The sequence below is a fragment of the Sturnus vulgaris genome, chromosome 1 (genome assembly GCF_052056855.1).
Source record: "Sturnus vulgaris isolate bStuVul1 chromosome 1, bStuVul1.hap1, whole genome shotgun sequence".
NCBI lineage: Eukaryota > Metazoa > Chordata > Aves > Passeriformes > Sturnidae > Sturnus > Sturnus vulgaris.
In genome coordinates, this window is record NC_142243.1 from 111,853,905 (window position 1) to 111,880,424 (window position 26,520).

Here is a 26,520-nt window from a genome sequence, read left to right on the forward strand (position 1 = left end):
TTTTCTTGTCCTTCTCTGGATCCATTTGCTTTACCCTTTTTGAAGTGCTGTGCCCAGAATTGTAAGCAGTATTCAAGGTGAATGTACACTCTCAGTTTACATTATGAGACATTCTTAGTGGCATTCCTTTCCTTTCTTGAGATAGACTAGTTTATTTTATTTGACTCTCAGCTTCCATCAACAGGTGGTTTTCATCAAGGAGACTATGATGAAGCCTTCTTTATGTTTTTCTGCCACATGGAACTCATAAGTCTTCCTACAATTCAGTATTCAATATTATTCAAATTCTTTGTCTACTAACATTTGGTCTTGGATTTAAATGTCTCTTTCTCAGACCATTCTCAACACAAAGGTTCAAACATGGAGAAGCAATGATACTCTTCCACACACCAAATCATGGCTGAATTACCATTTAATTTATCCTTCCTTCAGCTGTTCCCCAGTACACTTTAGGGCATTCTCCACACAGCCATCCAGCTAAGGTAGACAATTCCTCTTCCCCTTCCATGCCTACAAATGCAAATGAATAAGCAAGAAAAGAAGCAAAAGTCCTAAACATACAGATCTCCATATTCCCAGGATTCAACTTCTTGCTGTTTTGGCAGCAAGTTCATCTACCCAGGAGTGAGGGGCTGCATTGTCCAGATTGGCACAGTCACTGTTCCTAAGACAGTTCATTCTTTTTTCCTGTAACTATGTTATTTTGCATTGTTCACAAGCTTTGCTTTATCCTCCTTTGCTTCTTTACACAAACATTGATGGATGTGCTGCACCCTTCCAGTCAAAGAGACAGGGTTTTAAAATTTATTTTGCAAGTCAACCCCTCCCTGGGCTGAAAACAGACTTCTTACTATAGCCTCTGCTGCTGACAACTTCGCAATTTCTAATAAATCGTATAACCATTCTTTTCTCATCCCACAACTGCATAGCTGCCTTTATGGTCTCCCAAGGGACATTGTCAGGAAAACTACAGCAGGTGGGAGAGCTCATGTGTCATCTCCTACAAATGAAGGCTGAGAGACTACTTACCCAGGCTCAGGCACAGATAAGTACCCTAAATTTAGCTGGGCATTTGGTGGCAGCAGCTGTATGTAGCAATGCACTGCAAAATGTAGAAACAGATGGCATTGCAGAAAACACGGATGTTGTGTTTATTGTCTGACAGGAGGCCTCTTTGCCTCCTTCCTCTAACATCTTCTCAGAGCATTTGGGGGATAAGATGGTATTTCCTTTCTACTCCCCTTTCTACTGCTTCTGTAGTCAGCTTCTCTGGAACTTCCCTCCATTCAGAGTTGGTAGTTGGTCATTCTGACTGCTTCTCTTCTGCTTTTGACTTTTTTATATTAGAGCCTTCTTCTTGCATATTTTTTGCATGACTCTCACTTCACATGGCAGCAATAAACATCAAAATATGGTTCCTAGAGCATGTTGACGTTCATGATGGGGGCAAGTGTACATATTAGCATTTGCTTCAAAGCTGTCAAAGGAAAAATTTAAAATATTTATACCAAAGGATGTGCATGGATGTATGTTCTGCCAGAAAAAGAGCCAGAATACATAGAAAAAAAGCTTCTTTTTTAAAAAAAATTTTTTTTTTAGAAGAGAACCAGAAATGGGAGACCAGTAACATTTTGACAAAGCTCTGGCAAAGTTTTCAACTACTTCTTTCAGAGTCAAGGAATTTTTTGCCGTGTAGTTTAATTTTAGGGACATTAAGTTCAAAGAGATTTCCTCAGCACAAGTTCCCTGAGCTCTGTCATGTACAGATGACTCCAGAACTGGGACACCCACTGATTTTCTTACTGAAGCAATAGTATTACCCTGCACTTCTTGGGGAACAGGAGGAAATTTTAAAAATTGAAAAACTGACTAATAAAACTACAAATTTCAGAGGAGGTTAAGTGAGAGTACCAGTGTGTCTCAAGGTGTAAGAGGGTGTAGTATCCACTGAGGTAAGTGTTCCATGGCCTCCAGAACACATGGGAATAGATTGCTGTTTCAAATGCCCCAGATTAGCAGATTGATCCCTACAGGATGAGGTGACACAGCCTGCAGGGAGAAAATATGTAGGTGTTTACACCCAAGGCCTAACATAAACACACAAAAAAAGAGCAAAACACCAGTATCACTTCCAAGCAGCTGGTGGTCTTCCCTCAGCAGCACCAGGGCCATCCCTCTCCTCAAGAAGTACATCAACAGCTAAATCTTCTCTTGGGCCTTCTGCACCTCCACTTGACTGCTCTATACCTTCCCCTTCTCACTCCTCCTTTCATACCAGTCTTCTCCTCACCCTCCCTAAGTGTCCCTCCATGGCATGGTTTAATGAAGTCATGCTGGCTTTTGATTTTGCTTTGTCCATGCTGATGTAGCTCTTGCAGTCTGGCAGATGTATTCTCCTTCCAAAAGAACTGCTTCACAGCTTCTTTATTTACCCTCTTCCCTTTGAAGTCCCCCTCTCTGTGAAGGGCAGAAGTTAATTAGGTCTACCCATGAGGGACCCACCCTGCAACAGGGGCACTCAGAAGCAACCTGGCAGGAAAATGAGTGGGTGACAAAGGGCAGCAGAAGAGCATTACTCTTTGCTTCTCCACCTCCACTGCTGCCCATTGCCTCACAAAGGTCAGCAGAGATTGTAAATGGATGATTTAGCTACGTGTTTGTAAGTCCTCAAATTCTTTTTTACTTTCAACTGTAAGGTTTTGGTTTTGCCAACGAATTAAATAAAATTTTTTCACCTGAGTCTGCTTTGCCCAGACGCCCTCTAATTTCACTCTGCCCATGGGACCTTCAGTCTACAAATGCAAGTATATTTGGACAAAGAGAGGGGGTGCATTCTTATGCTCCATGACACAGCTTTCCCTCACTACTTTTATCCTATAACAGCTACGTATGTAAGCCCTGTGCACTTGCAGAGTAGATGACAAACTTGTGTTCACATATTCCCGACAAACACAAACCACAAAATCCCCAGGCATTCACCAGCCTGCTGAACATTGTTCTGACCTTCACTCTGACATGGGATAGAGTGGCTGGGGGCAGAAAGGAGTTGCTGATCTGTGATTGCTTTTGACCAGTGAATCATAGTCATGTTATCCCAGAACAACAGGATTGCGTATCTTCCAAATCACTGAAAATTTCAATTTCAGCCCATGAGTGGCATTGTATGACCTGTTTTGATAAGACCTTCTACCCATCTTTCATCAACTGAAAATAACCGAACTGCAATCTGTAGACATTTTACAGTCATCTTTACTGTTTCTATTGTTAATTAAAATCTGAAAATGAGACTTACATTATAGGATCTTCAGCCTACAAGTATTGTCATGTGTGACAATGTTTGTAAGCCAGCATGGTCATTAGGAACCACAGCAGTGAGGTGCTTTTTTCTTGTGGAAAGAACCTCTATCAGAATTTGGGGCACCAATTTATAAGTGTTTTATTTTTGTTTAATTTTGGAGAAAAATCAAGGACTGTTGCTTCACAGGAGGTGTTAGGGGTGACACTGTTTGCTTGTATTTCAGTAGCTATAAAGTAAAAATTTACATAGTTCCCAACTTCTGCCAGAGTACACAATGAATGGAGAAGAAACATACTAAAATTTATAAGTATAGGCATACCTTAAGGAATTGGATATCAAGGTATAAATGCTTTCTGTTCCTTAGGAAAAAATATTGTTGCAATCACAGGCTGCAGGAACTCACAGTTCTTCTGAAACTTAAAAGTAATCCACTTTTTGGCTATAAAATATGTATTATTCATTTTGCCCAGGTTAACTTTATTTTTCTTTTAAAGGAGCTCTGACACTTTAAACTGGCATTTGTGAATTTAGTGTAAATCTTTGCAATATTAACCAGGTGACAAGTTGGCAGCAGAAAATGAGAAATATGACCTGTGGAATAGCCCATTTAAACAGAAGCATGAGTTAGGATTCAGCTTGCATTTACAAGCACTAAACAAGGTGCTCAGACATCTTTGCACTGCTCTTTATCCCAGTGCCACAGTAGTTCTTGAGTTATATATAAATTACTTTTTTTCCCCCCCATCTCTTTCCTAAGAAATTAATTTTAAAATTAATAGTACTAAGTAAAAATTTCCTGAGGATAATCACTTAAATACAAAATTGAATTAGGTCTGGCCATGTTCTAACCCACTTTGCCTTTGTCTTTCACATGCCTCTAAGCAAGTAAATTTTGCTAACATAAGTGCTGAATAAAAGTTTCAGAATTCACAGTGGAGACAGAGTGTTTTAGGACATTCAATGTTGTTTACACAGAAAGTGTCTGACCTTCCAAAATCCTTTCACACATCCTTAGTGCAGAGACCAGGCAATGATTCAGGAAATGTTTTGGCCACACCTTCTGAAAATTGGGAATGCAGATGCAGCCATATTACCAGAGTAGCAAATGTTCATTGAAAAGTTAATTTGGGGAATTAGCATTGGGAAAGATGAGCAGAAAAAGCAGTCAGGTTGAAAAGCCAGAGCATGTCACTGCCTCTGTTGGTGATGCACTTGTGTTATTTCTTCTGTATCTTATATTACTGCTAATTAAGGCTGCAGAAAGTGGGGCTGCTTCGTTGCAGTGAAATATTGGGGAACCTGTATGCCTTTTTGAACAAACTGCTGGAATATAGTCAACAATTTAGTGTTTTAGAATGAACACTGCAGATGTTTCCCACAAGGGGCACTCATGGTGCACCAAGAGTATAGTTAAAGGGTGGGAAAATGCCATGGACTTCAATGAATTCAGTTGCAGCTCTTTCTTTGTTGCAATAAAGCCATATCTCTCTCACATTAAAAAAATCTTTCTTTCCAGCCATTATATGGATATCTCCCTCCATACAGAAACAAGACAAAGTCACTAAGAAACTGAGAAACCCACATGCCTTTCTTTTTTTCTTAGAAACACTGTCCTGAAAAAAAATCAAGAGCTTGAAGCTGAATATTGACTGAAACCGACTTTGAACTATGAGCAAATGCCTTTCCTTCCAGTGTTTAATTCTTTCAATATTAAGGGCCATAGGAGTAGAAAGGTATTACCTAAAAGATACCCAACTCTCTCATCCATTTTTATTCCTGACACAGAGCTCTGAGGCTCATGAACTTTGGCAAACATGAGGAGTCATAAGAGCCTCTTCCTATACCAGCTGCAAAGAGGATGTAAATGAGGATGGGCAAAGGATGTCAGATATCAAATGGTAAGTGAGAGCAATAGCAGGGAATGGGTGAAATTATCCACCCAAGCAGATAAGACTAGAAGGATTCCTAGGGAAATACTGAACAAGCCAGACAGAATATTTCAGTGCATGTCAGTGCAAGAGAAAAAAGTCTCCAGTGGAGAAAAATTGAAAATTTGAACTCACACTGTGAACGAGCATGGCATTAACAAAATTCATTCACCTTTGAACTTACAGAGTGAAAAAAATGAATGTTCCAATCAAAGCATTAGAAGATTGTTGCACCCAGATAAAAACCTTGCACTTGGTCATCATGTGTTCCCAACAGCTGGCAAAAGAAGGCAAGGCATCTGATTACTTTGCAAAAGCCTTTCAAACATCTTTCGTATTGATGTTGGAACATCCTGCAGAAAGAATAATTTCTAATGGACTTACAAATTCTTTTTAAAATGAGGTGAGTAAGACAGTGATAGCACAAACTAGAGCAGCTATAATCTCCATAAAGTGCACAGAGGCACACCAGGCAAAGAAAAATCTGTGCTAGGCACAAGAACAAATGCAAAGGCTGACATAAGATTGCACAGTAAGCTCTGTTTTAAAGGAAATTTTGTGATGGCAGATCAAGGAAACAAATGCATACTTGTATTCAAGAAAGAGAATGAGCTTAGCCGAAAGTCCCCAGTAAATCTCAGAGCTGTGAGCAGCTAACAATATCCTCCTAGATGACAGCTTTGAAGAAAAATAGTTTTACAGGAAAGGTACTGGGCTGAGCCTCAGGAGGTTGGTGTCCCCATTGCTACGTTGCTGCACATGTTCTCTGGGACTCTGGAGGAGAAAAAAGATTCAGCAAAGCTTTCCTTTATAGAATGGAGAGAATACTTCCCTGACATCCTTTGCCTTATGTATTTATGAGGTATGAACATCTTTGCATTCTCTCTCAGCAAAACCTGCCAGGATTTACTGTGGAAAACAGCATTCAAGGGACCCCTTATAGAAGAAAACGTGCACCAAGAGAACCGTTGTGAAAACCTGCAGATTCAGAAGGAGAATATGAGGCCATGAATACCGCTTACACAGAGGATGTCTTTCATGAAATTGCAGGGAGGCTGAATCCACTCACATCCTTTCGTGTCAGTCTAGGTACTTTTATGCACTACAGATTGTCAGCAGGCAAATCTTGCAACCAAAATGGGTTTCTTGAAGTCCATTGGAACACATTTAACCAAAGAGACTTCTAATGGTCCCTTTGACCTTGCTGTGAGCAGACTAAAAGACATCCCAAGGTCCATTCCAGCCCAAATGATTCAGTGACTATTGCACTATGAAAGGTCCAAATTAATGATAAGATTTCTGTCCAGCACATGGCACAATTAGAGTCTGATCTTATGGCATGGTCTGATACAAATAGCATACCACTGCAAAAGTAGCAGGTCCAGCTCCACTCCTGAATATCTCCATCCATCCTACTCCTAGACATTCTCTCCCACTGCCCACTTTGAGATCTCTTTCATACTCACGTAAGTCACACAGCAAGACACAGCAGCCCAATCAGATGGCAAAAAAAGGACAAGATAAAACAATAACATTTGAGATCAAATGAGCCATTGTAATGGAATCAGGACGGAAAGTTGATGGATGTGGTGAGAGATGGGGAGAGGGAAAAGGGGAGTATGGAGAAAGGAGGAGTCAGAAGAAAAGTTACCACAGTTTCCCCCTTCAGTCACTGGTGAACTTGTACATCAGCTTGGCCATATTGTGAAGTTGTATCCTAAAAAACATAGTTAATTTAGATCTTCAAGTCGTCTCAAAATTAGCCCACTCTCTCCATATCCTATCAAGATGTTGTTTGCAATGAGCAGGGGTTTTTGAACCTCAGCAGAACTCCAAACTCAAGAATTAAACAGTGGTGACAATGACAGACACAGGACAGAAAAAGCTGTTGCTCTTATGTGCTGCATGTATGCACTACAACGTGGTGAAACTAAAGCTGGGTAAATGAGAATGGTAGAAAAAACCTAGTCTGAAGGGCTCGATCCTTTACAACACAAACATAGTGTTATGAGCCAGAATGGAGGAGAAGAGCTTTCCATCTTGAAAGGACTTCCCTGTGCCTCCAAGACAGAGCTGGCTCACAGTTTGTCAGCAGCAGAGGCAAACTGAAATATTGGGGCAGCACAGAACAAATGGTGAGGCTGTGTGGAACAGGCAGGTGCAGGCACAGGGAAGCTAAGGCAGTTACCACTGCCATCTCTCCCCTGCTGCCTTCTTTCCTGCCAGGCCCAACTAGCAAAGTCAGTCTTCTTTTCATTGCCTATTACTTCTCACCAGAGGCAGATTTATTTTCACACCCCCTAGTTCAGCCAATGATGCTTCTCTCACACAACAGGACAATGATCAGCCCTTTCTGATTGCTCAGCTTGCTTTGCTGCCCATTACAGGCAGTTGTCAGCTTTATTTTTCCCCAAAGCCAGCCCTGCTACCAAATCTATTCCTACCAAGAAGTGTAAATCTGGAGAGGAAAGTGCACACCTACTCACTCTACAAATTCTTCTAGGCTTTCCATCATCAAGGTCCTCACTGTTGATGTCCTCATTCCCTGAACATACACAGTGTTCCTAATTATACACTTTCCTCTCTGATTTATTCTGAATGGAGCAACATGATGACTGCAGTGCAGTGCTCTGTAACCTCATAACAGGATATGTCCTTCTTCAAATGTTTTTCTTCATATGTTTTTCTGTAGCCTGCCTGTTACAGAAAAACAACTTTGTGTGTGTATGTGTCTTTGATTCCCAAGACTATGCAGCTAAAAAAGCCAACCCAAATATGCACTACAAGGAACATAACTGGAAAACGACAAATCTTTGATGCAGGAAAAATTATACATTGAGGCAAAATCTCAGGATAATCTACAGCTGCTCAGGTCATGATGAGTGGTACAAGAATATCACTGATAATGGACAAACAGCTTTCTAGACAAAAGAACACGTGCTATGTAGCAATGGCTTTGTGAGTAAATGCCATTTAGGGACAGTCAAACTAGAGATACAAAAGAAGTGACTGCATAGCAAGGAAGCATCTATCCAAACAGAATAATCCCAGAGCTGAAAGTATACACTTTGTATTTATGGGAAAATCTAGCCCCAAAGACTGAAAATTACTCACTCCACAATAATAGGGAGGGATTTAGATCACCATACTTTCTTCTAAATTTGACTTTCCTCACACTGTACAAGCATTTAAAGCCAGGTTTTCAAAGTAAATCTCTTCTAAAGGGTTGCTATTACCACTATGCTAAAGTGGCAGCAGTGGCTGGCTCCCCTGTGCTTTTGGATGGAGAAACACATGCATCTCCCAGGGCTACCTAGAAATGGAGAGGACTTTCTGTTCCCATTGTCTGACCAAATGAAATGTACCCTGAAGGAGACTTCATGGCATAGGAACGTGAAGAAAAAGGAAATTTTGAGGAGATCTCTTGCTCATATCTGGTAGCTGTGGGACCAGTAGAGCTTAGTGCCATAAAAGGACCACCTTTTAGGGCAATGAAGGGTGTCTGACTAGGGAAAAATGCATTCAAAACAGCGTGATTCACATTAGGACTGTGCACAGGTTGTGTGCACTGCTGACTCTAACCATGTCTGAAAATAAAATTGTCTCCATTCTGGTCACTTTAATGTTATACTCTATATACCATTGTCCATTTCCATTATTTATTGATTGTCCTCAAGTTCTTCCTCTCTCAAGTCTGAATATGTGGGATAATGCTTGGTAGGAATGGAAACCTCTCTTTGGTTCAGCACAATGTATAAGTTTCTCAGCTACCACAGGCTACTTGCTTTATTTTCTTCACTGTTTGTGAATGGGACCAGTTAGTGCCAACACAGAACAGCCCCGTGGGCAGCACCACCGTAGCCTTGCAAAGCTCCAGCAGGTGAGTTGGGACCACTGTTGCCAGGGGATGGCAAACTGGTGCCTCCACTTGCCTGCCCTGCCCTCCAGCTGTCCACCCCAAAGCCTCAGAGAACATTCCTGTCCCTTGATGGTACCCACATCACAGTCCTACAGCTTCATCTGATCGACTAGAGAGGAAAGTTTGGAAAGATTGCTGGAGAGGACTGGCATGGCAACACATGGCTCTTTCTATTTTGGGGTGAAAGCCTCTTGTGGATGGGAGACAATAACAGCTGGGGCAGTAATGCCTTCTGTGGCCAAACTGCTTTTCACACTGAGTGAGTGAGCTAGACCTGTTTGGGATACAAGGACAGATATGCACTTCATTCTTGCCAAGAAAAAAACACTAATGTGACTTTTCAAAGTTTTTCTTCCCATAACATCAACTAAGAGAAGAATTCAGCAAGCCCACAGCTCTATTTCTTTTCTCTGGATGAGTGGCTACCCTAAATTGTTAGTGAGGTGCAGTTTAAGAGAGCTGGTAACAGATTTGCCAAAGTCTTCTCTGTAGAATCGATATTAGCTTGTACTCATAATAGCATTTCAGAGCGTCGTGTACTGAAGCTCTGACCATATGGGCCAGGAAATGGCAATGTGATTAGCATTTCTCCTCTGCTGGCCCCCAGTATGCTACCCTGTGGCTATTACAGCCATCTATTTTGCATTCTGGCTCCCCTGTGATATCAACAATAAACAGTAAACAGTGCACTTGGTAATAACTTCTCCAAAGGAAAAAGAAAAAAAAAAAAAACTAACAAACTTCCCTCAGCAAAAAAGCATAATGTAGACACACTCTGTAGGAGTTTCCAAGATGGTTTGCAGCAGCTACCCAGGCATCAATGCCAAACAAAATTATCTGAGTGGTAGAAATAGGTCCCCAAACAGCTGCCACCAGCTGTAGCAGGCCAAGATAGAAATAATGAAAGGAAGATTTTTTTTTTCCCTGAGCATTACAAGAAATGGAAGCAGAAATACATGAAGTATCTGCACCTTCTAAAGATTATTTTGTTACACATAATCTTTATAGAAATTTACATATGTCACCATCTGCTGGCACCCTCCATTACTGCATCTCAATATTATGTTACTCTACAAGAAGATTCATAAAATTCCAATGAGTGTTTAGAAAAGAGTGGATTGAAGATGTCAGTGTAATGAAAATGGCCAAACTGGAGTGAAACCACCAGACCCTGAGATTAGTTTGCAAAAGTTCAGCCCATATTTTCTCCAGGAGAACCACAAAAGAGGTTTTAGAAAGCCATCCCTGAGAATGGGAAAAGGGATTGCCATGCACAGTAACTTGCTACAGAATGATAGAGGGATTTGTTTGATTGCTTGTTATGGATGAGAGAAAGAGAAGGTCTACAGGCAGCCAGGGATGAAGAAACACTTTAAACAGTTTGCTGTCCAGTTACTAGGACTCTATCTTTTGCCTTTCCATCCTTTTTGCTTTACATCTGCCTGAGTTCTTGTGCAGTCACTAATTTCAAATTCTCTTTTGGCAATCTTCTTTGCCTTCTTTTGAAGGATGGCTGGAATCTCCACTTTGTAACTCTTTTGGTAAATCTGTTGGTAAATCTGCCTAGTAATGCTTTCTTTGTCCTGAAACAAAATTCTTCACATGGATCAGTGTAATGCTCACAGGCTAACATTGTGTAATGGTGAATCCAGGGAGCTTTACAGGTTTAATATAAAATAATTTCCCATCAATTAATCTCTGAGTGAAAAGGTAATGTAAACAAAAAATATTTAAATCTGCCACTTGACAGACTTTTTTCTCCTGCATATATGGATTTGATATGTCCATCTACCTCAGGGCTTCTTTTCAAACAAAAAAAATTGCATTTTGAACTGCAGGGAAGTGATGGGGCACCAAGTGAGAATCAGTTGGGTAATATTTCCTTCCAGATAAATTTACTCAAGTCTTAATTTCAAGGGGGAAATGATGTTGGTCAAGGTGAATTTACCTTGGAGAGAAACTGGAATGTTTTTTTCATTATGCTTTTTCTTTGGAATAGAAAACACTTCTCAGATAAGAAAAAAAAATCCTGTTTTTTTAACAATGAAGACCAGACACCAGAGAAACATGAAAAAAATGTGAACAGCAGAACAGAAATCTCAGAGGACAAAATGTCAAAAATACACCACAATTGCTTGGTTTTGTCATCTTTCTCATTACGTCTGAAATGAACAATAAGGTGTCTCTCAGTAATAAAAAAGGAGTCTGGGGATTATTTTTTGGTGAGGGTGGTTTTGATGGAATTTCTATCCTCACACTCCAGGCTTGAACTCAGTTGCTAAAAACTGAAACTTTAAATCATCATTTTACTTTAATCATCAGTTTAGACATCAGTCTATTAGTCTTTATTCAGGTTTCATATATATATTTTACATGATTTGTGTTACTTCAGTTTTCTTTTTTCTTTTCTTTTTTTTTCTTTTTTTTTACATTCAGGGGGACTTGCTTTAAGCTTCAGATAAGATTTGAAGATAAGAGTTAAATTCTGTACTCTATTTTAAGGAACAAGTCACGTTTCAGAAACAGCTTTATCTAGAAAGGAATTTGAATTTTCCCATAGCTTATCGTGTTTCTGTTGTATTCAGCCAAAATGTCACGCATTGGAATCTATAGGGGAGGTATTGTCAGCGACCTTTGCACCACCTTGAAAAAACAGTAGAAAGCTTTTTTTCCCATTTGCTCAAGGAAAGAAGAAAGGAAACAACTCTGAACTCTTTCATTAGCAGTTGAATCTTCACTTACTTCTTAACAAGAGTGCTTGCCCAGAGTAGGTAACAAGCTTCCCAGTCAAGGAAAAGAGCCTAAATAAAATAAATTAAAAAAAAAAAAAGAGTGGAGAAAACTTGAGAGTAAAGCTGCATTGCTTGTGGCATTAAAAGACACAGGTTTTTGCAAGCTCAAATATTTTGCTTTTTCTTCATGAGTCCCTCCACACAGGGCAACATAACAGTGAGTGCTCCACTGTTCAAAACCGAAATTAAGACCAGTTTGCACAGTGCTGTAGATTAAACAGGAGAAAATGTTAGGCAATTAAATGCTAATGATTCAAGCTGGGTGCTTATGTTTTGTATTACTTGCCTAATAATGTTAGCATTTAAATGGTCAGCTTTGAAGTTAACAAACAGCCCATTAAGATGCAACCAGGGAGTTGTGGGCTCTTTGGGTGCTATTGTTTCAGTCTGGCTAGCTGCAGACTCAACAAAACAGCAGCCATGGGATTTACTTAGTGAAGACTATTTTTTGCAATTGTAAGGCCTAGAAGTTGTTTTGGTTTTTTGTGGTTTTTCTTTTTTTTTTCTTTTAGTGAAAGCTTGTATTATTGAGGACACAGCATGTGGGAAAAGCCTAAATCTACTCATTTTCTTCTGAGTCCTGGGATTTCTATTGTCCCTGCTGATCACTTAAATACAAATCAGTTGGTTCCCAAGCTCTGTACAGTGATCATCCTGCTGCAGCCATCAAAATTCTACGAGATTGCTGACTCTGAGCTGGTTTTTCTGGATACTTGCAGGGGTTAATATAAAAAAATGTGCTCCTGGCAGAAAAGTTGAAGGAGGTTCAGTGGTGAAAATTGCAACACATAATGAGAGATCCTCAAAGCAGTGGCTACTTAACAGACAGAAATAAGATATAATTGTCAATGGAACAGAATATTATCCAGGATAATGGGCTCCTGCAGATGCAAGAACAGCAAGGCCAAGCCAAAGCATTTATGGAAAATAAATGGTATGGTGAAGCTCAGGTTTGTTCTTCTTCAAAGTGAACAACATTGATCCTGTGGCAATGGCCTCTTATTCCAAATCATTGATGCAGACTTAATTATTTTATGTAATAGAGGCTGATGTGGGAGTTACTTACTGTGCCTCTGTAGACCTATTGCATTAGGAGTGCCTCTGAAGAGAAAAGCACTGTGGATTTCAGAGCCTGGATTTCATCAAGCGTTTTGTTATCCCTACTGTGACTGCTATTCCCAGTACTTTCCATGTGGTGTTAACCAAGGAGAGCTAGTTTTCTGCTGTCAAAAGGCAAGTGCTGTGACAGTTTGATGTTTCCTGGTGGCAACTGTAAATATTGACATTTTAGTCAACGACAATTGATGCAACACATTAAACGTAATGGGGCTTTTTCACTGAATTTAAAGTGAATAATTTCAGGCCCTGTTTGGTGCATTAGGAGGAACAGAACTGTTCTTAAACTGACTTTGTTTTCTGAGGTACTCAACATGATGTATGAATGCCAGAACAACCTCCTAGTAAAACTATATTACTTCTTGGTTTTGATCTTTTGTGGCCTGTTAAAGGGCTTATTTAAAATGCCACAAAATATGTACTGCTAGCTCTCACATCTTAATTGGAGAAATAGGTGGTCTGGATGTTTAACAGAGGCTTCTGTGTGTCAGAAATATGAAATAGTGAACTAGTTCTTAGCTAGAAACATAAACCAGGTGCACTAAACCAATGCATTTCAGTTATTCACTTGCTATCTCTGCCGTAATGATGTCATTTCTGTAATTTATCATAGGGTGTTTTTTTTTCTGAGAAATATTAAATAGAACATAGCTATTTATTTTGGTCTACTGTTCCATCCTGGGTTAACTTAAGGAGACTAGCCTTTAAAGGATAATTCTACATATTGCCACACACATATGACATGACCAGCAAAATGATGATCATTTTAATGCTGTGTGGGCTGTGTGTAGCTGTACAAAAGAACACAGATTTGGTCCTCTGTGTTTTATGCAGAAACTGCTAAATCTTAGCAGTTTGTATAAAGCAAAAAAACCACACAGACAAAACCAAAAAAGTCCAGAATACCCTAGTGATATAGGCAAAAGGAGATCAATAGTATGATTAAAGTACTAGGATCCCACTGGGTTTTTTCCAAGAGTCTACAGCTGTTATAGTGAATGCCTGATGATTTTTCAGCTAGCACAATTTTAATTGGATAGGTGACTGAGGGAGTCATGTAAAGCCTGCCTTTCCTTCTGATGCTTTTTTTTCTTTTCACAATGCCATTAACAGCATACGGTCAGCTCTATGACCTTGAACAAGGACAGTCAACAAAGCACCCACCTCTGTCAAAACTTTGCAGAAGATCATAACCCTAGAAATTATGCCATCTGCATCTTGAATTTAGCCTAAATTGCTTCTAGAGAGGCTAATGACCACTTCTTAGTGAAATTCTTTATTTTTTTGCCATATATGATGTTTTAGTCTGTTTCTAACACTTGTGTGCATTCATTCTGAACAACTTGGCAGGCCTCTTATATTTACTTTAATTTCTCTGGCACTGTACATGGCGACTGTATGAATGTCACAAGTAATGTAGATTAGTGCAGTTTTTCCAAACTCTTTCTATTATGTGTTGCAGCATTTTCAAATGGCAGTCACAATCTGAGGCCTGCCTCTAAGTTCCAAGAAAGGCCAATTATAAACTAGCTGGGTCTGCCTGCCTGCTAAAACCATGTGGAAGCTGGGAACTACTGCACTGGCTTCTGTAACATTTTCTCATCATCATACCTCACTCCCAAAGATGAAAATTCTTTGTTTTGCAGCATCTTGATGGGGGGACTGAAAAAGCTTCTTGGGGAGCTACAGACCACCAGAGTATATCTATTTTTTTAATCAGTCTTCCCAGAGATACCATTTGCAATGCACTCCACTGCTGACACATTTATCCACTGAATGACTAGTGTACTCTACACCTCCTCTTCTTCAACTCCTTTCTCCTGTGCCAGAATATCAAACTGTAGGATTTACACAGCTGCTGGGAAGAAGTGATAAAACAACATTCCAAAGAGCAGCTTTCAGGTGGGAAGGTATAAGCAGCCTGTGACAGTGTGGCTGCATGGCATGCACAAATTTCTTTTGCTAAATTTGGTGTTGAACAGACTCATAGATGTACCTACTTGATGATGATGTCATACTGTAGAGAATTTATAATGCTTTTCAAAAAGAGGCCTTATTGTCCTTCTTAAGCCTGAAAGTCCTGCCTTGAGCATGTCCCAGGCTTTCTCCAAAGTTAGTCCTTGATTTCTTCCTTTATGTGGTTAGGGGTTAATTTACTTACAATATCTGAAAATGCTTCAGATCTCCCTTTCAGCTTAAAGACTCTCTGTGCCATTATTTCTGTATGCTACACTCACCTGGCCATCCAAGTTTGCCACTCTCTATCACAAGGGACAGCAGTCCTGATCCTTCCTTGTGGAATTTCAGCAGTAGTCATGAGAGAGTGGATCCTGCATTGCAAGGCTGAAGCCAATACTGACGTCAAGCCAAGAAAGTCAGTCTAGGATGACTATGGTTCTATGGACTAGGATGGTATGGTTCTGCACCAGTCCCAGGAGTGACCTGGTCAATGTTCAGCCCTTGAAGAATGACCAGCACTGTTTTTGGTGGATACAGATTCATTGCTTCCAGAACAGTTAACATTTGACACATAAATGTAACCAAACCATTCTCTATGACAACTGCTGACTGCCCACTCTCAACAGGTATAAAAACTGTATATAGCAATCTCATAATTAGCCTTATGCTATGCAAGGAGATACAAAACAATTCATTTACAGTCAGAGCTTGCCAAAAACGTTGCCACCAAACCTCCACTAGTCACGCATCTAAAAAAAAAAAAAAGGCAGCTATTAAAATACTCATTTCTATGTTTTCTATTTTACTCAAGACAGAAAAAATGATTCTAAAATTCTTCTGATGATTTAGAGTTTACCTGATCTTAACAAAAAACTAGGTGTGCTTCAGTTTTAGTTGAAATCTAAAGAGATGTCAACAAAGACCATTCATCCACAAAACACACTTTTAAAAATGTAAATTAAGCACTTCAAAATGTTGCTTTCTAGGGTAACATTTTTCTATCAGCCTAGCTGTATTCTCACTGGAAGCAATGGAATGTTTGGCATTGGTGTCAGTGGAAATGGCTTAGTAGGTCTAACAGTTGCAGCACTGTGTATAACAGGTTAAAATGAGCTCAGAAAGCAGAAAATTGCAATTTCACATGCCACTCTCACCCTCTGCTTCTTCAGATGATTAACTCTGCATCACTTTCTACCTTGATGTCACTCAGTGCTTTCACTTTTTTTGTCCAGGTCTCTCCTGGTTCCACTACCTTTCTTCGCTTACCTCTACCATAAATTGATTTGCAATATCTTCATGCAAAATAGCTGGCTCTCAAGATCTCGATCATTTGGAATCACCAGTGGCTGGAATTGAGTAACTAAGTTTTTAAAAAAAGAAATCTCACGAACAGTTTATTTATCAGCTTAGTAAGAAGGAGGTAAAATGGGAGAGGCAATGGGCCCACAGAAAACCCAGGGCCTTTGGAATACCTGTGATACTGATGTTAGAGGCACCTGCAGTGGAGGAGAGCCCCCCACTGCTAAGTGTGATAGCTGAGTGGGAAACCAGCTGTGCCTGTGACATTAGACCCCTTCTACAACTGAACAAACATATCAAAGGGCTGCATCAGATTGTGAAAAGCAGAGCTACTTGAAGCAATTCACTTCACTGCTGCCACTCTGCTTTGATTGATATGAACAAGTCTTATCTTCAAAAATATATACAGCTAAAGTGAGTATTTCTATAATCACTTCAGATTGCATCTTAGAAAGGAAGAAAATTTTGCCTCCTCCCTTCCCCTCCTCCTCCTCTTATGTTTCCTCCACTCTGGAAAAGTCTTATGGATGGCTAAAACATATGTTAAACGTGGGAGGAAAAAAAGGTACCTTCCAAATCTTCATGTCTTTGACAGCAAAGCAGCTGTATATGTCCCTGTTCTTTGAAAGTATGAATTAGGGCTGAAGAAGTACTACTCCAAAATCTCTTACCTTTTGACAGATCATTTTTGTTTGTGGTGGCTATGGTTGTCAGCAGCAGTATGTCAAGCTTGGAACACTATTTGATATTGGAGAGAAGGACCACATTTTTTTTCTTTTAAAGAAGAGGAAATCTGTGAGGAGAATGACTGTCCATGCACAGCTGTGCACGTATTTTCAGTTTGGCTCATCTAATCTTGCAACAACTGTCCTTGTTCAACAGTATAGGTCTTGCACTCTGCAAGGCAGACTTGCACACCCGGGGATGCAACCCCTACCCCCATCAATCTCAACATGGAGACTCAACTCTTGGTCCAGATATAGCAGCAGTGCTAGGGAACAACATTTGAGTATCAAAAAATTTCCTCCCACAAGGTACATTGAATATGATTGTGGCTATACAGGGAGTGAATTCAGTCCTCTATTTTCTTAAAAAGTATTAAATTAATTCCTAAGAGTGCTAAAAATATTTAAAAAACTGATTATAACAAAGAAAAAAATTGTAAATATTGGGAGCTGACTACAGAAGCTTTAGGGAGAACAAAACAAGAGACAAACAACAACAAGAAGACAGAAGAATTCAGCAGATTTTGATGAAGAAAAGAAGTCCCCTAAAAGGACAGCTGTATTTAAAAGTAAAGAGGAAGAAAGTAGGCAACAAAATAAAGAGAACTGACTTTAGGTTAAGGACAATTCACATAGGTTGGCCAGTGATATTCAATTGCTGTTGGTGGTCTTTAAATAAAGGTCAGACAAAATTGTACCAAAATCCACAGGAGGATTATTAAAATGCTTATTTAAGACAGTGGGTTGCCTGTGGGAAAGAGTGCTAGTTTCATTATATTTCTAACAGTGTTTAATTAGTTTATTATTGCATTTGGAATTACTTTCTTAGAAAATTTTGTCTTTTTGTACTGTTCAATACTCTCTTCCATCCACATTTCTTGCCAGAGCTGCAACAGAAACATAATTTTTTGAGTTTAAATTCTATATCTTAATCTTTGCATCTTATCAAAGCTCTCAGGCTTCACCAATAAGTTCCTATGCAAACAATCAATCAAAATATTACCCTCTGCCCCATTTGTCAGTGCTCATCTTCTGCCCCTGATATTGGAGCAACATGTCATGCACTCCATGCACTTCAAAACCTTGTCATTCCAAGACTGATGATGAAATCATGGCTGTTTACCCTTTGGAAAGCTTAGTTATCAAGTGCAAGGTGACAAAAATATTTATCTAGAATGGTCTGATGACCTTCTGTTCTCACAGAAGATGTATAATTGGAAAACATGTGCAGTAATACAGTCTGTAGGGGTGCACAAGCAACCAAAATCTGTGCAGCTTCTGAAAGTAACCTACATAGAATGCAAAACCCTTTTGGAGCAGCATTGTTGGATGTTCTCCTTTTTTTCTGTAACACATGACAATGCTTTAAGTCAGGGACACAAACTTGTGAACAGTTTCTCAGTGGTTGACAATGCTCAGTATCTCTTGGCTAAAATACCTCATCTCCTTACCCAGTGAAGGGAGAAGCTGAAACCTTCCAAAAGACAGTCCTGGATGTGACTGCAGTACATCCAAAAAACATTTTCCCCCCAATCCTGCAGCTCACACCTATCCAAAGCTTTGCAGCTGGACCATTTAAAGCCTCTAAGTACAAGTCTTTAGCCTTCCAGTACCTAAAGGGGCTACAAGAGAGCTGGAGAGGGACTTCTTATATGGGCAGATAGTTGTAGGGCAAAGAAGAATGGCTTTAAATTGAAAGAGGATAGATTTTAAGATTTAAGTTGTGTATTATGAAGAAATTCTTTACTGTGAGGTTGGTGAGACATTGGTACAGGTTGTCCAAAAAGAAGTTGTAGATGCCCTGTCCCTGGAACTGTTCAAAGCCAGGCTGGATGGGGCTCTGAGCAACCTGGTCTAGTGGGAGGTGTCTCTGCCCATGGCAGAGGGGTTGAAAACAGGTGTTCCTTAAGGTCCTTTCCAACTCCAGCCATTCTACGATTCTATGATTCTGTGATCCCATGATTCTGCGATTCCATGATTCTGTGATTCTATGAATACAGGAGCATAAAGCCCTGTGAAAGGCTTAAGTTGGAAACGTTGCATTCATTAGACTAAGGAGCTTAAAACATATTTTTGAGACTCAAAAGGGATCTGTGATTGGCCCACAGAGCTCTCCTTCCGAAACTTCTTTTTCTGATGTTTTTTGGGCAGCCTGCAGCTCTCGGCCAGCAGCCAGCTGAGTGCTGCAGGCACGAGGGGCTGGAAGACATTATGGAGCAGGCTGGAAGATGGAGCAGCTGTTGCCACTGTCCAGCTGACATAATAAAAATCAGAGGGAAGGAGCAGTCCATGAGAAACATGATGATGCTGATGCTTCACTGATAAGCACCCTCCTATCCCATTATGGTGTCCAATACCAGAGTGTGTACAGGATTTGAGCTTGTTGCATGTAGCATATTGCTTCTAAAGCTGCACTAAAGTTGTTGCCCTCTACAAGAAACAGGCTGAAATATTCCTAAAAGTGGCAAAGCTAATCTTGCCTCAAGGAAAGTCTCTGGTACCAAGAAGGAGAAGATATTTTTAGGAGTGCTGGTGTGGAAAGTGAACCTTGATCTGTGAAGAAGAAATCAAGACCAAGTGTCTTGATGTCCTTGAAGAGTTAGATGTTTAGTTCAAGCTGGTGCATGTATTTTAGGATCTAACTGGAACTTTCCAGACAAAAATTCTCAGCATGTCTGAGAGTGGAACAATCCAGTCTCCATTTTCATTACTGTGACTTTAAGCTGAATTTTACACAGGGCCTGAAATGGGAACACTGTTGGGTTCTTGTACTGCTCACTATGATATAAATATATAAGGAGCCCAGCAACATACAGACCTACTTTAGGATTGAAACTACTCTGAAAATTGTCTTTTAAGGTAAAATTGATTTTGTAATATGTGAGTTCTGTAGGGAACATTCTCCACTTTTTTTTTACAGCGAGTGTGCAAGTTGGTCTCTATCTTTCACAAAATGGTATTTGATATGAACTATTATTAGTTGAAAAAGATAATCTGTTCAGTGAAACATGCTCATTTTCTGGTCCTAAACTGTCTCTGCTCCCTAGAAGCAACAATCCCACTGTAATTCAGAACACAGGCTCTGCTAATGCTATGCTTGATGCACATATTTATCAATCTGATAATTATGCTTAAAATAAGGCAGGGAAATAAAAAAGGCTGACTGAGATAGAATTCTGATCAAATGCTGGAGGCAGACACAGTCCAGGTCTGCTAGCACAGAGTTTCACAAGAAAACAGAAAGATAAAATGCAATTTTACATTTTATTCAGTGCTGTTTATTCAGCTCTTTTTCCCTAAGAATCATTATCAGTATTTTGAAGTTATTTATGCTTCCATTTCTGATGGAACTCGGGCTTGGTCAGCAAATCTTTTCCAGAATACAGTATTCTTTCTTTTTTATATTTGCTCACAGATGTTTTAGGATGAGATATTGATTATCCTGCAAATGGACAAGAAAGCAGTTGCTTTTGAACCAGAGGGATGTTTTCCTCATTACAGTTCTAAACCACTTGCTGTTTTTTTAAACCTATTCAATCTCCTGGTTATGTTTCATCAGCTTCCCTCCAGGATTGTTTTTTCTTGGCCTCTCCCCTCTCAAATCCTTAGAGTTGCAAAATTCCTGGGATATTTCACTATTCCATTAATGCTGCACAGAGCTGAGAGAACTAAGGGATAAGTGTGTGTGTTTCTTTCCATATATGTTTGGAAAAGTTAATGACGCTGTGATACTGCTACTAATAATATTTATTATTAGTGATATGTTTTTGTGGTGGGCTGACCTTGAATGGCCACCAGGTGCCTACTCAGCTGCACTTTTCCTATCTCTCCTCAACAATGGATGAGAAAATAAGACAGGGAGATCACTCATCAATTACTGTCACGGACAAAACAGATTCAACCTGGGGAAAATGAATTTAAGTTATTGCCAATTAGAGTGGGATAGTGAGAAAAATAGACAAAACTAAAACACTTTCCCCCCATCCCTCCTTCTTGTTAGGTTCAATTTCACTCCCTCACTCCTGACTCTTTTATTGGAGGAAGGAGGGAGGGAGGAACGGGGGATGGGTGTTGTGGTAAGTCCGTAACATTTCACCTCTGCTGCTCCTTCCTCTGCTCTCTTCCCTTGCTCCATCATGGGGTCTCCCCCACGATGTACAGTTCTTCAACAGCAGCTCCAGCATGGCTGCCCCATGGGCAGCAGCTCCTTCCAGACAACTCCATGCTCCTGGCAAGGGCTCCTTTCCATTGGCTGCAGCTTCCTTCAGGACATGTTCACCTGCTCCACTGTGGTCCTCCCTGGGCTGCAGGAGGACAACCTGCTCCATTGCATCCTTCTCCAGAGGCTGCAGGAGAACCTCTGTTCCAGCATCTGCAGCACCTCTTCCCTCTCCTTCCTTCCTCACCTTCATGTCTGCAGGGCTGTTTTTGCACATTTTTCACACTCCCCTTCCTCACACAGCTGCTGCACCATGTTTATTCACTCTTGGTAAATGCATTATCACAGAGATGCTTGAGGGGCTCAAGATCCTTTTTGGAGCCAGCTGGAATTGTCTCTGGTTCTTCTCAGAGACACCACTCCTGCTGCCCTCCTGGCTACCAAAATCATGTAGCATAAACCAAATGCATTTTTTTTAAGACTACAAAAAAGTATTTGACGTGGAATGTGGTGGTCATAAAGGACACTTTTGAAAATCTTAGAAATCTGATTTTTTTTTGTCACTGATATCAAAATACTGCGAGCTGAATCTTAAGGGAAAAGTAGAAGGTTAAGAAAAAAGCTAATAAAAGTCTTGTTTTCATGTTAAACCAAGAATTGTCCTTCTGAATAGGTAATTCACAGCCCCACCTGTTTCCTAAAAATCTGTTTGTACTACGTACAGATAAAGCTGGAAGTTCATGAGTTTGAAAAGTAAAGGAAACATAAGGGACAGGGAAATGAGGGCTGAAATATCAGAAGAACATATACATAAAAGTAAATGGAGGCATTTTGTGCATCTTTGACCTCACAAGATCTGTGTGATCACAGAGTAAATATGAGGCAGCAGTAGTTTTCTGAAGTTTCTGAACTAGAAAATTCATTGTAAGCATTCCTTTATTTGAATTTTACAGCCAAAGCTTTTCTTTCCTAACTGCTGCAAACTTTTGTAATAGGCACCTCCTTTTTTCAGTGGAAATGTGTGAATGAAGAAAAGCTTAGCACCTTCAGGCTTTGGGTGGTGAGGCAAAAAATTGCTTTTAGCAGAAAAAAGTGTTTGAACTAGGAAGAGATTTAACATCCAGAGGCTGCTGTTATAATAACCCACAAGTGTTGTAACACAATATCACACACCATCTAAGGTCATCATCATTCTCTTACATGCATGGGCTCAACGTTTGCCTCGTGGCAATAAACATGAATATCAAGTTCTGTGAAGTTACATTTGTGTAAAAACGGTGTCGATAGAGTTCGTCATTTAGAAAAATGATGAATAGAATCACAATTTCTTTAAAAGTGTTCTTGAAGGAAGCTTGAGGCGTAGCATCTGCTGTAATCAGTGCTTCCAACCCCCCCCCCCCAAATGAATGGCTGACAAAAGCCCAGGAAAGAAAAAGCATTTTGCATCTTCTTACCTATTCTGTGATCTAGACTAACAGTTTCCTGTTGTAATACCCTACCCAGTGCTTCTGGTCATTGGGAATGAGGCACATTCCGACTGAGGCATGGGAATAAAGCAGCTCAGCAGGGTGCAGCACGGGGGCAGCTTCCTCTGCTGGCAAGGGCTGCCTAAGAGGCAGCATCCATCACTGCCTGCAGCTTTACACCTCTTCCCTCTCCTTTTCTCTGTTTACGGTGGGGCTCTAATTGATCCCGACTATTTCACACCTCCTTTTCCTTCCTGAAAAGTGGCCCAACTCTGGAAGGACCCTGTCTGCCCATCAAGCTGACACTCATACATCAAATCCTTTGACTTTATAAATACAAGTGTTGCAAGAATCTGGAGGATTTGACAAACAACAAACGTCTGGCTTGGTTAAAATTTTAAGCTAACCAAACCAAATTGAAAGCATTCACACCTGTTTTCCTCTTGTTTTCTGAGGTAGTTCCTGGCTGAGTTGTCAGGTGTAAGACAAAGACCAACCAGTGAACATAACATAGAGAGCAGTAGGAATTATTTTGATCTTTCAAGGAAGGACATTCTCAGATAAAGAAGACCAAGCAGGTGAAAATTCTGTTTTGCCTGAGGTGTTTTGAAGGTCTGGAAAGCACTTTGTGTGCCTATTGGAGTGCCCATGAAAGTCTGGAGGAAAAAGTCAGCTAGGGAGTGCTGACTCCATGGTACACATCGTTTTGGGGCTGTACGTGGATATTATGTTGCTCCTTCTACACCCTGCATCACTAAAACCTCACAGTGAGAGCCACTAATTGAACGACACATATATTTTTGTAAATACAAAGCAAGTGAAATAAATAAAATTTGTAGCTAGTGTAAATTAGCTTAGCCCAAGTGGTTTTAGCAGTTAAGCAAAACTGAAGCAGGAGATCAGAGAATCAGCCCCAATACACAAAATATTAATTCGTATTAATTTATTAATAAATTAGTGTGCAGGTATGTGTGTGTATGTTCACATCCATAAGACCATAATACAATAGCAGCATTCTGTTTTAATGTTTTTTAAATTCAACGATATTTTGAGAATATCAGGTTTTATTTAAAAAAAAAAGAATTTTTGCAGTGTATGAAGCTCTGTCTCAGTAATACTCTTTCCTATTTATGGCAAGTAATCTATGTGGCAGCTCTTCACAGCAGGGTGACACTGACATGGTTGTCTGACAAGATGAGCCACTCAAAAGTAGTGTCATTAAAAAGAATGTGCCATTTTCTGACACAACTGAATACAGGACTTTGCCTACCAAAAACCAGAAAAAACACTCTACCTGGAACTTTTCTCATTTCCCTCAGAACTCCAATAAAAGCCCCCATGATTCCTCCCTGCTACCAAATTATTTTTGACTTTTAGAACCTTACTTTTCACTTTAGCTCCTGATGATTAACTCTCCCTGTAAACTGCTTTGTAATACTCTGCATGGAGGACAGTATATAAAAATAAATTGCATTGAGTTTGATCCAAACCTCATTTGACTCAAAATTACACTGAGGTTTTGGGCTGCCTTTTTTCCTACCTCCACATTTCTAAGTCTGGCTGGCAAGCCAAATCATTTCTATTTGCTATCATAAAGGCTAAATAAAAGGGCAAACAACTCAATGCTTTTGCAATAAAATTCATGTTGTTATTTCAAAATGTAGTTCTCCTTTGTCAGTCCCCACCCCTACATACTCATTCACACACAACACCACTCGGGTTGCTCATGTCTTTGCATATTACAGTCTGCAGGAATTATGGAATAAGGTTCTACCTCTTTTGGTAAACCTGATTGCTGAAGAAAGAGGGAGTCTGTTGGAAAATTAGCCTATATTTTCAACACTGACAACAGTGAAAAGATGCAGCTTCATGCTATTGTGCTGAGGTTATTACCTTCCTAGTAACAAATCTCAGGACACCCAATTAAAGTTAACTTGCAGTTTGCAACAAGCAGCCTGTAAAGTTTGCTGGAAAGGAGCTGCCATACTGTCATTCAAAGTACTTTATATTAAACAGCACAAGACAGCGACAAAACATCTAATTATCTGATTACACTGTAAGAATAGTTTCTTACAATGCACTGAATTTTGCATACCATCAACGAATACAGACTGTGTGCGTCAGTGACTCACATAAACACAACAGAAAAATGAAAATAAGACAGGACAATGCGTCTCTGCTACTATTGTTCCTAAACTGCGAGACAGTTTTGCTAGTACTTCAGATGAACAGTGGGGATTCTGGGGACATCCAGCTCAGGAGGAGAAGTTTGTTGTGTTCTGGTTTTGGCCCTGCACAAGGTGCATGGTGGCCAGAGACTGGAGTGGCCACTAAGAGGAGAGCTGTACATCAGCTGCTTGGCAAAGGTGGTGCTCCATGGAGTCAAAAGATCTAAGAGATGATGAAGTAAAAAATGCAGCCTTAGTGTTATTATTTCACATATGCTTGCCCCTGCCAGTGTACAAGGAGCCATTTGGAGGCTGGTTGGTGCCAATAAAAATGTTCCTGTGGTGTGAAGGAGGCTGGGGATTAGCAGCTACCTCATGAAGAAGTTTTTGTGCACTTGCTTCTACCCTGGAAAGATCCCAGAAAAGCCATCCAGGAGCCCTGGTGGAAACTCAAGACAGTTAGAGAAAATGAACAGATTGCAGTTTTATGCCCAGGTTTACCCCACAGCTGCTCATTTCTCTGAGCAATTCAACAGGTGACAAAAGCAGAAGAGCATCAGCAAGGATGCTGCACTGTTTCCCATAGCTTTTCTGCTGGTGAATCCCACCATAGATGGGTTGCCAGCTGATTGCAAAGATAATATATCTGGTGCTGCATGTGCAAAACTAGGCATGGGTAATGCACTCTCACTTCTTTTACTACAGTTTGGGGCAAGACAGAGGGGAGAAAAGGGTTTCTTTTTATATCTTATGAGAATAATAAATTCCGTGGAGGCAGTCTTTTGCCATGCCAGTGCTTTACTGTATCTTCACATCAGCCATAACATAGTCCAACTTCTTCACAGTTCCAGCTCTTTACACCATTAAACACAAATCATGGCCTCTAGAGACCCCCTTTTACAGAAGGGAGAAGCAATTTAGCCTCCATAACATATCAGTCTCCAGCTTGTCCTGAAAAGGCTGTCAATTGTGCTGAATTATGTATAAAATCAATGTGAGGTGCTGTCTGCGAAAGATGGGTTGACATTAGCAATTTTATTTTCACTGAGGGGGGTCACAAGTCCCAAATCTTCAAGATCACAGAATAAGTGCTCATTCCATCCCTACTTCTCTAGTTCTAAAATTGTGCCCATTCTGATTCTTTTTAGAATTAAAAAACGGTCACAGTAAGATGCTGCTACTACGAAAAATCTCTTCAGTTGTCTGCAATGGACAAAATTATATAGTGTTTTTGATGGGGTGCTAGTATAACCTGCCCTTTCCACCTACTTTCATTATAATCTCTGTTTAGTGGACATTCACAAACATTTTCTTTTTGTCAGGGATCCCACAATATTCAATTAACAAATTGAATATTGTTATATTCAATTAACGAAAATTTATACTTAAGACTCATTAAGGATTTTCAAGTATGGAGAAAATCTCAGCTGCAATAAGATTCTTAAATATGCAGAAGTACAACATATTCACGTGAGTTGAAAGGACAAATAACCTTGTGATGATCTTCAGAGAAGCCTGATGTTTTATTTGGGACTGAATATGAATCCTATCCTTGCATAATCACCATCACTGTGCAGGTGGCCCATAGACTTACAATAAATACTTACACAGCATCTAGCTCATGACCCAGCATTTTACTTTGTGTTTATTCCTACTGTACTTATGAGTAGAGCAGTGTTAAAATCTAATTT